General features: G+C 40.9%; 1 long non-coding RNA gene across 1 annotated transcript; it reads left to right on the forward strand.

The window, feature by feature from the left end:
* Window positions 1–504: 504 nt before the first annotated feature.
* On the forward strand, window positions 505–7,615 carry LOC134291487 (uncharacterized). Its single transcript, XR_009999113.1, has 2 exons — window positions 505–1,463; window positions 7,264–7,615. It is a non-coding gene; the product is annotated as an uncharacterized LOC134291487 (long non-coding RNA).
* Window positions 7,616–14,268: the final 6,653 nt, after the last annotated feature.

Consider the following 14,268-nt stretch of genomic DNA (forward strand, 5'->3'; position numbering starts at 1 on the left):
TTATTTTTGATCACTCGATTAATCCGGTCATACTGGCCATGAGCTTTACTCGGCGCAATATTTTATTATACTTCGAAAACACTCGAGTATAAATCCATCTCACCATCCAAAGTTTTCTGGCAACATTTCCAACATGAGCTTCGACACGAACGACACTCAATCACAAAAAAAAACAAAACAAAACCAAATCACCTTTTCGCAAAAATATATTACAATTTACACTATTGTTGAATCTCCTCTGCCAATAATAATCATGGCAGGATCGCCAATGTGGAATCCTGCTATTTATCTTACTTTATATTGCTACTACAAGCCTCCTAAATTGCGTGGTTTACCGCACCGGCCTGGCAAGCTACTCGTGTGTCCAAACTTTAATCTTTGACTACCACGTCATCTTCGGTATGCAAGGAACTCACATTATGTAGGATGCCACAATAGGCTCCTAAAGGCCTATCTCAATTTCTGCATAATTCGATCAAGCATTGATTAAAACGACATGTTTACTCATTTTTTAAGTATTGCGCGCAAACCCCAAAATTTTATTCCCACCTTTGGGTTTCCGCGCCGAAGACCCAGCGCCAGATTCGGCGACAAAGAAAACTGACAGCAGTCGCCAAACAGTTGGCAATCCTGATATTTGACGGCGGCCGCCCGGTAGTCATGGGAGTGGATTGTTGTCACGCAAATAGATCTTTTCGCTGAAAATGCATGTGTATTGTGTTATTGTTGACAGATTTTCTGCAGTGTTAGTGTGAAATTCAGCGGTTTTCTGTATCGCGTAAGCCTTCGCTGGAAGAAAACGTCATGTTGTTCAGCGAAGCAAGGAAAATTTTCAGTGAAAAAAGCAATATTCCTATTAGGTAAAGCACATAAAATATATTTTCAAAAATTTTAATAATTTTTGCAACACTCCTTGTTTAGCACTAAATTTTGGGTAAATTTTGTTTGCCGTGTATGTCAAACAGGAACATTTATTGTCAAAAGTGAGCCAATGTGGTGTCTTTTGCAACCCGCCGTTTCACTTTCGTTACGTCAAGGTTGACCTCGAATGTCAAACAAGACCTGCTCATCATTATTTTATTTTTGTGGTACCTTGTGGTATGCACATAATAAATTATTGTGTTACTTCATTACGTTTAGCGTGTATGTTTACATTGAGTATCTGTCATATGTGGAGATGTTGTTATTGTTGTCTGGAGTGTGAATCATTTATGTAATATTGAAGTATCGGTAATAAAGTGTATACAAATAATGAATACAGTTGTTGAATAATCATTACAGAAAAAGATTCTCACATTGGCGACGAGAACGGTGAACAGTGCATGTGAAATTAGTTTAATTTCGGTTCGGGAAGTGTTGTCTTTGGAAAAAGAAAGAGATGAGTGGTGTGTGTGGTGCATGCAGAGTGGTGATGACCTTCAGGTGATGACTTGTGATTGAATTTCAACATTGGAATCAAAAAGGTAAATATTGTGTATTGAGGGATGTGCACAAAAGTGCACGCGGCCTACCGCTTCCGAAAGGTACGGCCGCGGTTTTCACTCCCTTTTTACTTCATCCTTATGGGGAGTAACATTGCGGCGTTTCCTACGGTGCGGCTGTTCCTTTCGAAAACGATAGACCGCGTGAACTTTTTTTGCAAAGCCCCTTTTTGAAACATTTCAACGACCGCGCGGTGTTTACGTTTCAAGAAATCTGACAATACTAACTGTTGAATCAAACAATGTATTTGTACCTTCGACTAATGACAATAATCAACCTGTGAGAGATTTTGATGGTGATCAGTATTGTTTAGTTCAAATCGATGACAATCACTATTGTCAGATAAAGAAATAAAGAACTGTGAAGAAAATCCAAGTTTTGTTGATTGTGATATTGATACTCGTTGAATAGGGTTGTTGTCCTAAATCTAGACTTAAATGCTGAATGGTGAATGCAGCATTAATTTGTTAACCAGATGGCCGAGGAAGGCGTAGAGGTGAAACAATATTTTGAAATCAAATTTTGCCGTTGTTGTTAAAAGCCAGTGAAGGCGATGAAAGCCAATGAAGGCGATAAAAGCTAATGAAGGCGACATTCTCGAAATAGCCGTAAAAGGCGGAAAGGATTACAGATAGAAAAGCCGTTGAAGGCAGAAAGACTTTTCAAAAGCAGGAAAGAGCCGAATAAGGCGAAAAACTGTCGATGGCGGAAAGTTCCGTCGGAGAGTGAAAATCTGTTGAAGGCGGAAAAAGCCGTTGAAGGTGGAAATGCCGTTGAAGGCGGTAAGACCTGCAAGGCAGATATAGTCGATTCTTTGTAGAGCCGTATAAGGCGAATTGTGTTATTAAAAATTAAAGTACTAAAAACGCAACTGTGTCGTAAATTTCGTAAGAAACAAATTGCCAGCCAACGCAGATTTAAGGGCTGTTTGCAGATCAGAAGGAATTTCTCGGCCTATCTTGATGCATGGGAAATTCCTTGGCTGAATCGCTAAAGAAACCGTTTTTTCTTTGATCGCAGTACGCAGTTGCGAAGAAATGACAGTTCAAATGGCAGTCACCGTAGAAAGTTTCTGCCAGGAATCGTTCTAGAAGTTTCTTGAGCGATTTCTCTTGAGCTCCAATCTGGGCTTTATAGATAAATTTAACCATTACAAATGAAATTTCACACCAATTAAGTTGCAGCTGAGAAGGCGAAAGACAAAACTAAACTTTAGGCTGAGCGTGACTAGAAAACCAGGAACGAATAGTATTTGAATATGTTCCAAATGCGAATATAACTGAGCAGATACTGAGATTGTTGTGGACCCACCTCAGCTGATATATATTGAAGTTATCATCAAAGTCCAAATAAAGTCGTAGCACTCGGGCTTGGACTGGGTACCAACTCTAGTACTGCATTTAGTCCCCGGTACCCAAGTTTGACGTTTGGCTGACTACCCTTATTCTATATACTTTGCGTCGTAGTAGCCGACGGTAAAGTAGTAGCTTACGAAAACATGTCAAGCTTCAATTTCAAAGTTCAAAAGGAAAACCGAAAGACGACCAGACTGCCGAAGCTCAAGCAGCAGTTTTCAAAGCATACATGGCACTTTGTAAGGTACATATAATATTAGAACAATATCTACCAGCTCTAAATTGTGATCTAATTTGTTTTTTTTAGAGCGAAACGCAACCCGACCGTGGCCGACTTGAACAAGGATACTTGAGTACTTGGTAGAAGAGGGCAAGAATCAAGTCTGAGTTCAAAATAAAATTTTATAAATTTTACTTCATTATGTTTTATTTTCATTATCGTTAAATTTTATGAAGACTTTTGACCGGAGGTACTCCGTTACGGTACTGAAAACTGGTTTATGCTGGATGGGAGATCGTTGTAGCCATATGTATACTTATTCTCAAACGGTTATGACGACAGCGGTTACAATTTAGCGTCAGTTCGGCTATACGTTCTCCCTGGTTGTTTCTGCATGCAAGAGAATTATGCCGGAAACGGAGCGAGGTATCGAGTCCCAACCAGCTGAAGATTTACCACGTTATAAGGAAGACGATTGAAAGATTGCAGCAAATCGAAGGCCTAGACGCACCCATTCCTTTCAACATCGTTCCAAATTGAAGTATCAGTGATCAGAGATGTCCATATCCTCGGTGTAGGAAAGAGAAATAGAAAATACACCACTCACGCTGTGTATCTCAACAGGAGCCCGTCTCTTATATGTGGATCCACCACTGCGATTCGGATGCACGCAAGCTTGGTGGGTAGAATTAAATCTCTTAGCTCCCTGAGCACTAGGCCACACAACAGTGCGGCGAGAGCGATTTAAAATTCTCTCCGGCGAAAGTGTAAAAAATCACCCGGGCGCGCGCTCCAGTGAGGTTTTTGCGCCAGAGTGCGCGCTGCGGTGAAACACCGGAGAGTTCTCGCCCCGGCGACACCATGGTGATGATTCGGTGACTGCTGGGTGAAAACACGAGAGAGCGCCGGAGAGCGATGCGCGCGAAAGAGTGAGCCACACTCGATCCAAGGCGAACGAGCAAGAGCACGCACTAGTGCTTGGTCTACCCACCACTAAAACAAGAGAAACTGGCTTCTTGGTGTGGTGAAAAATGTTCCTATCCCCAGTGTGGTCGATAAACTGACGCCGCAGTGTATCGCTACGGTGAAATGCCATCTCTGTCAGTGATAGGACAATTTAGGCAGTTTTTAATCCGAATCCATTAGTTTTAAAATCCTTCGAGCATTCCTAAAATGAAACGAAAGATAGTAAAAGGCGCACACCACGAAATTTTATGTTGATACGCCACCATTTTTCATGTTTACACTTGGACAAACAAACTGCTGATTGCTGATAGCAACAATAACGGAGTACTAGATATCCAATTTGGAGTGAAATGCAAGGTAATGTTAATTGCAGGTATTATACATTTTTGCTCTAGTACTCCATGAGCCCCGAAATTGGCTTCTTTAGCGGTGTTGAAATAATTCCATATTCTGAATCTGCATGCAAAACTGAGCCGAAATCCAAATTTTCATGAATTTTGGTGCTCGGGAACCTATTTAAAAATCAATTTGAAGTTTGTATGGGAGCGATTTGTTGAATCACCCCTCGTCGCATTTTGTACTGAGTGGAGTTGTCAAACAGCTACCCAGTTGTCAAAGGGTGATTTCAAAAAATCTCTTTGAAATTGATTTTAGGTACCAAAATAAAGTTCAAAAAATCTGAAAAAAATCATAGTGGCTCAGAAAAAGGTGCTCTTTCGTATAAAATCAAAAAATCGATACATTTTTCTTAATTTAAAAACCCAATTTTACACCAATGTATGGGACATGCACGACTTTATTTGGACTTTGTTATCATTGCTCAGTAAAGTATAATAAGTCTACGAGACGTAAAATGGTTGGCTCTTGAAACCAAATTAACATGAAGACATGATTTAACTAATGCCTTGTCCTCTCTTACAAGACTAAAAATGTAAGTTCAAGAAAATTAACATCAATGTGTGAGAATAATTAAACTGTCTTGGTAGTTTGCAAGATAGGAAGTCAAAATGACAGTTAAAGCATTCGTTGAAGCTAGACGACATATTCAGAGCAGTTGCTAACCACTAACCTGTTAAGTATCATGCTAGTCAAATGGCTAGTTGAATTGGATATTTAAAAAAATCGAACAATAAAAAATGAACTTTTCGGCTTAACTAGAAGTCTCTCAGGAATTCGAATAAAAAGCGATTTATAACCTATTGAATGCCACTAAATGTTAATGCGATTCAAGTACAGTGAGTTCTTGAGTAATCACTTCTGAAGTCCTTGAATATAAAATGTATCGGGTGTGGTCAGGAGGGGCATTTTGACTTATGATTGCCTAACACTGGATATAGTGCCATTTTTTTCTAATGAGTGGGCCATCTTGCCAAGAACTGTGGAACAAGTTAGAGAACAAGGTACAGCAGTACGCTCAACAACAAATTCTGCACAATAATTTCCTTACAGGAAGAAACAAATTTTGATCAGTTAAAGAAGTATTGAAACTATTAATGAGGAGAATAACGTACAGTATATCAAAAGCACAAGATATTGGAATAATAAAAGATAATCATTTCTGTAACTACAGGAATATATATATATATATCTAATGAAAGCTGGATTAAGAGGTTTGTTTTTCAGTCGAGCTTATTAAGAGGAAACAAACCATCATCGTTTAGCAAAAACTCGAAAGCAGTTTTCTCGCTGAAATCTCAACCAATGGGTATAAATATTTATCACTGTACTCTGGCCACCATCTGGATAACAGTGAAATAATTTTCAATGACGGTTTTGTGGCTTGGAGTAAGAAAACTGCTTTTGAATAATTGATGATTGCTGATGACTGAATGATGGTTATTTGAGCCTTAAGGCAAACAGGTACCATTTACTAACATGTTACCTTGTTTGAATTTTTAGATTTCATACACTGAAAAAACTGCAAATATTGTATGCATGTGTCGCACACATAGATTTTTGCAATATTTTGGAGGTACACCATTAAAATAAGTCCTACAGTTCAGAACCCAAAAGAGCGACATCAAAGGAACAAATTTTTGGTTTTTTAATGTTAAAATTGGTTTGATTGAGCACGAATCACCAGTTAATGCGGGGAAATATGCATCGTAGAATGTAAACCTATTGAACGACCAAACCGTAAAAATAAACTCATTCAGTTTGAAAGGTAAATCATGAAAATTCCGAAATTATCGGAAACATAATTCCTAAAAACGTGAGCACCTATATAGGTGAACCGTCGAAAATTGCTCCAATAAGATGATCGATTTATTTTGTTATCTGGAGAAAATTGCTTTGTATATATAATAATTGGTTACTACGATTACGTTTTCTGTTGGAAGCCGAAGTGACTGGCGGTGCGGAAATTCATATTTAACCTACTTATAAACATAGCAACTCGATTTAGATTAGTGCTAATTTCAGCTCTTAAGTAGCTTAATGATGCGCAATACCAGCAACCGGTTCAAATTTACGTCACAACTGCAACTTTGCATGTGCTTAAATGCGTGACTTTGATTTGGTACTGCGACGATGATGTATGTATTAAGAAGTTGAGATAATCATAGGATTACAACATGAAAAACAAAACAAAGAATGCATATTAATATTCTACTATACTTTCAGCTAGTGCGGGTGCGAGTTTTGTGAACAATATGTATTAAATATAATTCAAAAACTGGATGTTTTCAAGTTTTCAAATTACTATTTAGCTAAAACTAGTATTACAAATATTGCTTTGGACAAGTGACGTTTTTTGAAATCGTGATTTGATTTAAAAAAAGTATCAATCCCTTCGATATTTAAAAAACAAAATATATATAGCCAAACTGCTGAAAATATTCTGAACAAGAAACGAGTTCCAGCGAAGTTCGCAAGAAAAACATAAAATGAAATAGTGTTTGTATGACACTTGGACACTTTGGATCGAAAACGAGTTAATGGATATTGATAATTTTTTCGACATATTAGTTAAAAAAATGTCTGAATAATAATCTGAATATACATACCTTTTGTATGAGATTCTTCTATGAAAGGACATGTCAAAAAAAAAAAATCAGTAGGCAGTATACAATGTTTGGCAGTATACAAATGTTTTCAATGACAGCTAGATTGAAAACATTTGAGAAGAGGAAAGCAATTCAATTAATTCATCAGCAAAGGTAATATTTAGCTTGACACTCAGTATTAAAAATATTTTGGGATTTGGGAAAATACTTGGGTCAAAATAATATTTCTTTTTAGGTACAACCATAAGTAACAGCCAAGTAATTTACCAAAATGCCGAGCAGAGATGGATGACCAAATGGATGACTGTACTACTAATTCTTATGTGAGACTGAAGCGAGACGTTCATAAACTGAGGAGACTATAAGCGAAAACAACGTGGAGTGACCTTGCTGCGGATCTGGAGAAAAAACGAGATGTGGTACCTTGTGGTATGCACATAATAAATTATTGTGTTACTTCATTACGTTTAGCGTGTATGTTTACATTGAGTATCTGTCATATGTGGAGATGTTGTTATTGTTGTCTGGAGTGTGAATCATTTATGTAATATTGAAGTATCGGTAATAAAGTGTATACAAATAATGAATACAGTTGTTGAATAATCATTACAGAGAAAGATTCTCACAATTTTCAAGTTTATTAACTATTCTGTTATTGTTTAAGTTCGGAAAAATTACCATTGAGATCAGAAAAGCATGCTCTTTCGTGTTATGCAGCAAAACCGGGGAAATATTTTTCATTTTAGGACCCTATTATATAAGTGAAGTTCCGTTCGATGCAAGCAAACTAGACGTAAAACTGAGCAGAACAAGCCCAAGAATGCAAAGAATTTTTGAATGAAAAGCGTGGAAAATGATGATTTTCCACATTTGGAAAGTTTGTCTAATTTGAAGCGCACACAATTTAAGCAATTGCGCGCTAATTATATGGAATCTACCTATTAACTACCATCCGTCTCCAACTCCTTCCATTTGCTGCCGTAAACAGTAAGATGGAGCCGCCTGGTATTTCATTAGAATTCAAAGCGGAAAATGCCAGAGGTCGTATTGCCCCACCTCAAGGTGCGTTTTGCCCCCAGCAGTTTTTCAGCACCCAAAACGTAACACTTTTTCAAATTGTTAATTTGATTCGGTAAAATTGATATCTCGTGGACCAAAAGTTAGCGTCTCTTAGTCAATTAACTAAACTAACTTTCAAAACGCAAGACACCCATAAAATCATCTTAATCTTAGCTATAGGGCCACGTTTGCTTAGGGGGTGCATATTACCCCACCTTCCCCTACATCCTCTAAAGCAATGTTGAACAGCAAGCACGAAAGACCATCACTTTGCCGTAACCCTCTGCGAGATTCGAAGGGACTCGAGAGTGTCCCTGATACTCGAACTACGCACATCACTCGATCCATCGTCGCTTTGATCAATCGTATCAGTTTATCCGGGAATCCGTATTCGTGCATCGATGAACAAGTGATGTGTGGGCACGTTGTATTCGCGGCATTTCTGCAACACCTGGCGGATGGCGAACATTTGGTCCGTTGTAGCGCGTTCACCCATGAATCCAGCCTGATATTGCCCCACGAACTCTCTTGCAATCGGTGATAGACGGCGGCATAAAATTTGAGAGAGTATCTTATAGATAGCGCTCAGTAGTATGATCGGGCGGTAGTTCCCGCAATCCAACTTGTCGTCCTTTTTGTAGATACCTTCCATCCATTCCTCCGGTAATACTTCCTCCTCCCTAATCTTGGTTATGACCCAGTGAAGTGCTCTCACCAGTGCTTCTCCACCGTATTTTAGAAGCTCGCTTGGTAGTTGATTTGCTCCAGCGGCTTTGTTGTTTTTCAACCGCCCAACCTCCTCCTCAATCTCTTGGAGGTCAGGGGCCGGAAGTCTTTCGTCCTGTGCACATACTCCTAGATCTGTTACCAAGCCACCTTCGCTACTTGCAACGTCACCACCTCACGCTCGCTCATGAGAATATTAGCGTGATTATCTCGGCACATGTCGGCTTGTGGCATAAAACCTCTGCGCGAGCGGTTCAGCTTCTCGTAGAACTTTCGTGTGTCGTCGTAGCGCGATACAGCTCTTCCATCGCTTCGCGATCTCGTTCTTCCTGCTGGCGCTTCTTCATCCGGAAGACTGAGTTCTGCCTGTTCCGCACCTGTCTGTGACGTGCCACATTCGCTCTCGTACGGTGTTGCAGCACTCTCGCCCATGCTGCATTCTTCTCGTTTTTCAACTGTTCACATTCGCCGTCGTACCAGTCGTTTCTGTGATTGGGAGTCGCGAAGCCTAGTGCTGTAGCCTATGGCAGATCGGATGTTCCTCCAGCCATCTTCAAGTGTAGCTGCACCAAGCTGCTCTTCCGTTGGTAGGGCCACTGCTAACTGCTGCGCGAAGCCTTGAGCCACTTCTACGTTACGCAGCTGCTCGATGTTGTCGAAAGTTTTGAGCGCATGCATACAGCGACTAAGTAGTGATCCGAATCTTTATTCGCACTGCGGTATGTGCGGACATTATTGGTTATATCAGAGAAGAATTTACCGTCGATCAGAATTTGGTCGATTTGGTTTTCTGTTTGATGCTCGGGTGATCTCCAGGTGGCTTTGTGGATATCTTTGCGGAAGAAGAAGGTGCTTCGGACTACCATATCACGGGAGGCTGCAAAGTTTACGCATCGCTGGCCGTTATCAATCGATACGGTGTGCAGGCTGTTTCGCCCGATTACCGGTCTGTACATTTCCTCCCTTCCTACCTGCGCGTTCATGTGGTCGATAACGATTTTCACGTCACGTGGCGAGCAACCATCGTATGTTTGCTCTAACTGCGCGTAGAACGCTTCTTTCTCGTCATCAGGTCTCCCTTCGTGTGGGCAGTGGACGTTGATGATGCTGTAGTTGAAGAAATGGCCCTTAATTCTTAACATGCACATCCTTGCGCTGCTCGGCTGCTACCCGATCACACGTTGTCGCATCTTTCCCAACACTATAAATCCTGTTCCCAGTTCATTGGTGGTGCCACAGCTTTGGTAGAAGGTAGCCGCTCGATGCCCGCTTTTCCACACTTTCTATCCAGCCCAACAAAGTTCCTGCAACACCACGATGTCGAAGTTGCGGTGATGTATTTCGTCGTAGATTATCCTGCCACATCCTGCGAAACCTAGTGACTTGCAATTCCATGTTCCAAGTTTCCAATCGTAGTCCTTATTTCGTCGCGTGGGTCTTTGCCGATTGTATCGAGTCGTATTTTCTCCTAGGCTTATTGGGACTACGCCAACACTCCTGTCTCGCCGGAGGGCCATCGTACCAGTTCTGTTTAACGTCCCAACCAACACTGGGACGACCACGCTGATGGGGCTACCACCTTGGATCTAGCTGGGCGTGGTGCAGCGTTTCTTACTCATCCGCTGGATGCCAGAACAGACGCTGTTTGAGCCGCGCCTCCTTGGTGAACAGACGCTCGGATCGTACCTCCTCAATCTAGCTGAAGTCAAAGGGACAACCTCGAGGACAACAGTGCCCAGGCTGCACTACCAGCTAAGCACACAACTCTTAGCTGGCGGTCTTTGTCATCGCTTGACCCGTGGAAGCATGAGGTAGGAATTTGTGAGGATCAGAGCTATGTTGGACGCTCTCCTTATCGACTCACCGTTTTGCAGCCCTGCCGCTAAGAGTGTGAATGAAGAAAAACGGATAAAGAAAATAAATCGACAATGATTTTTCATAAGGGCCTAACTGACTTGATCGATTTCTCTTCATCGACTCTCTCTTTCACTAATAACTTGATCAAAACAAACAAAATCATTATTCTCTTTGTTTCTATAGCAAGATGTAGTCATCTCCTTCGCATTTCAATCAAAAAATTTTGGGAAAACTCAATACACATTCTGCAATAACACAAAGAGAGGATCGATGAAGAGAAATCGAAAATGTCAGTTAGGCCCTAATGAAGAATCAGTGTCGAAATATATCCTAAAATCTCGCGAATTGCCGCGTGCTCAGTGGAGTTTGGCCCTTCGTGATGTGCCAAAGAATACTACGACATACCCCTTCTTGGTGACAGTGTGAACCAGACGTCCACCATCCGACGGCTTCGGGCCGTCCTAAACGTTAGGATTGTGTAGGCTAGGCAGCCCCTGGGATGAGGCGAAGGTAAGTCAGCATGCCTCTTTATTAGCCTTGGCAAAACCGTAACTTATAGTTCATAGCACTTATAAAGAATAAATCAAAGAAATAGTGCGCCGAATTCATCAACTGGATTTGATGCAATCGCGCACTTTTATTGACGTTTTCGCACTCTTGAAAAGCCGTGCGATAGTCCAGTGGTGAATTAAATGCGCAATAACAGCTCTGAGATATAATATATTATATATTATTATATATTATATATTATGGCATATGATGTAAACGTTCTTTTATGTCTAATAAAATACACTATACTAAGTTTGGAATATGCACGATGTTTTGTTAGGAGTATACAGAGTATATCTGCAGCTATATCTCCAAAATGTTCTATAATAACTAACCGTTTTGATAGCCATTTTGAAATCGAAAGATATGGATAAAAGTATTCAAAAAAGTTGTCCAGGTTGAAGCTGAGAAGCAGGCTGTAGCCAGTTGGACCTTATGCCAATAAGCACAACAAGAAGAAGATAAAATAACCTTGCGTCCATCAGAGTATCAATATGCCTATTGCATCGTTCAGTGTCTGCTCCACAACATAATGTGGCTTTTGCTTTTGAGAAACAATCACATTTTCATCACGGTCCATCATGGTGACAAGAGGAAAAAAGCCAAAAGCCATTTGCAGCAGCAGCAGCAGCAACACGGCAAAAGGCGTCAGCCACCGGAAAACTCTGGCTATGATCATCTACCGCAAAATCCTCTGATGTCGTCAACATCTACCGGCTACCACACCACCGCCCGTCCGACCGACTATGGTATCGACCGACGACGTCGACGACAACGATGGAGGGTGACGACGACTCCAACAAGGACGATGAGAAGGCAGCAATGGCAAAAAGGTAATTGAATACAGAGAGAGAGGGGGTAGAAGGATGCTTGCCACCATCATCGTCGTCATCATCTGGCGGAAAGAACCAACTACAGATGGAGAAAGAGTGTAAAAGGCTTCACCGGAGACCTGTCCTGATGTTTGACAATGAACTTCCACCCGGTTGGCGCGCTTGTTCATGGTTGATCAGCAGAAATAAATTCATAGTTTAGAAGAGATACTTACCTAAATTTAAGACTAGAAGTTTGAGTTGACGTAAGAGGTCGGTAAATAGCGAGTTTTAAAAAATGTAAGAAGTGACAGCAGTTGTAGAAGTCGCCGTTATTTAAATTTATTAGTAAAGCCCTCGGGCTGCAAAAGGGGAACCGACAGTTTGGAAAGAAGGAGTTCAACATATCTCAAGTTGCAAAGCCTGATGCCCTGCTAACTTCAGCAGAATTGAGGAGGTGCATCCCGAACGTCTGTTTACCAAGGAAGTGCGCTCAAACAGCGTTTGCTCTGACATCCAGCAGCGGCTGACTACAAAATGCTGTATCGTACACGTGGAGATCACCATAGCAGATAGAATCGCAAATCGCGCGTTATGACTGATGACCGCGCTTCTTCGACATTATCGACGTCAGGAGCTATCGTGGTGCTAAGTTAGCTGCTAACATCAACACTGACCATTGTTAAGTTGCGCCAAAAACTCTCCGTCATCAACAATTTACGGTACCGGCGATCGCCACGTTAAAACCTTAAGCGACCGAAAATAAAAAGATGTCGCCTCAGCATACACACAGAATCTCGAGGCAGCCGGGCGAGGGCGAGCTCGATGTGGCCCTCTAAATTAGCTGAGAGTACTGTTGGGTACGTGGAACGAAATCAATGAAACGAATAGCTCGAAGAGGAATGCAGAGTGAATTCATTGTGGGTGGCACTACCGCAGTATAAAACCCGGCAGACGTGGAACGATAAATGCAGAAACGAAAATATATACATAGGGTATCGCGCCACTTGGGCGGTGGCTTCTATATTCGTCTGTTTTCAACTATAACTCAGTCAATTTTGAACCAATTGACTTGAAATGTTGTACACGGGTAGATACTATACCTATCTCACCACATTCCAAAAGTTGTGTCAATTGGCTTCTTTAAAGGTGTTGAGATAATTTGATATTCTGAATCTGCATGTCAAACTGAGCCGAAATCCAAATTTTCATGAATTTCGGAGCCCGGGAACCTATTTAAAAATCAATTTGAAGTTTGTATGGGAGCGATTTGTCGAATCACCCTTTGTCGCAGTTTGTACTGGGCAGAGCTGTCAAACAGTTGCCCAGCTGTCAAAAGGTGATTTAAAAAAAAATCTTTGAAATTGATTTTAGGTACCAAAATAAGGTTCTAAAAATCTGAAAAAAATCATAGTAGCTCAGAAAAAGGTGCTCTTTCGTATAAAATCGATAAATCAATATATTTTTCTTAATTTAAAAACCCAATTGGTTCAAATTTGACTGAGTTATAGTGGAAAACAGACGAATATAGAAGCCACCACCCATGTGGCGCGATTCCCTATGTGCAATAGGCCGCCCCTTATTTTGCAAAAAATGGAAATGTTATAAGTTCGTTATTGGAAAATGATCGTTTTAGTTAAGAAATGTCGAAAACAATTTCATCTTTTTTTGGTCCTACACCATTTCCGACAACTTTAAGCGCCTTGAGGGACCACTTAGCCTTGAGATACGGTCTTCAAATTTTGACACGATCATTTCTTAGCTGAAACGATCATTTTCCACTAACGAACTTATAACATTTCTAATTTTTGCAAAATAAGGGACGGCCTAATGTGCAAGGACAAGGACGGGAGCCTCGGAACGAACGGACGTGAGGGCATTGAAAGATGGAAGCAGCACTTGACTGATTAGGCAACGGAGAAAACGGCAGTGCAACAGCGAACCCCATGAATTCCCATGCTGAAGGAAGTTAAGAACAGGTTAAGGATTAACCGGCTCAAACCCAACAAAACAACTGTTAAGGATGGTATCGCAGATCGCAGCTAAACTCATTAAGGCAGACCGAGAAAAGTTGGCCACCTGTCTACATCGGTAGATAATTAGAATGTGGAAACTGCTTAAGGTTTTCGGGGGAACCATTCAGTACATTCGAATCTTGCCGAGGTTTGCAAGATTTTTTTTTTATAGAATGAGGAAATCTGCTGATACCCAAGAAGTGGGTGCTCGGGTGATGTGGG

This window comes from Aedes albopictus, chromosome 3 (assembly GCF_035046485.1).
Source record: "Aedes albopictus strain Foshan chromosome 3, AalbF5, whole genome shotgun sequence".
Taxonomy (NCBI): domain Eukaryota; kingdom Metazoa; phylum Arthropoda; class Insecta; order Diptera; family Culicidae; genus Aedes; species Aedes albopictus.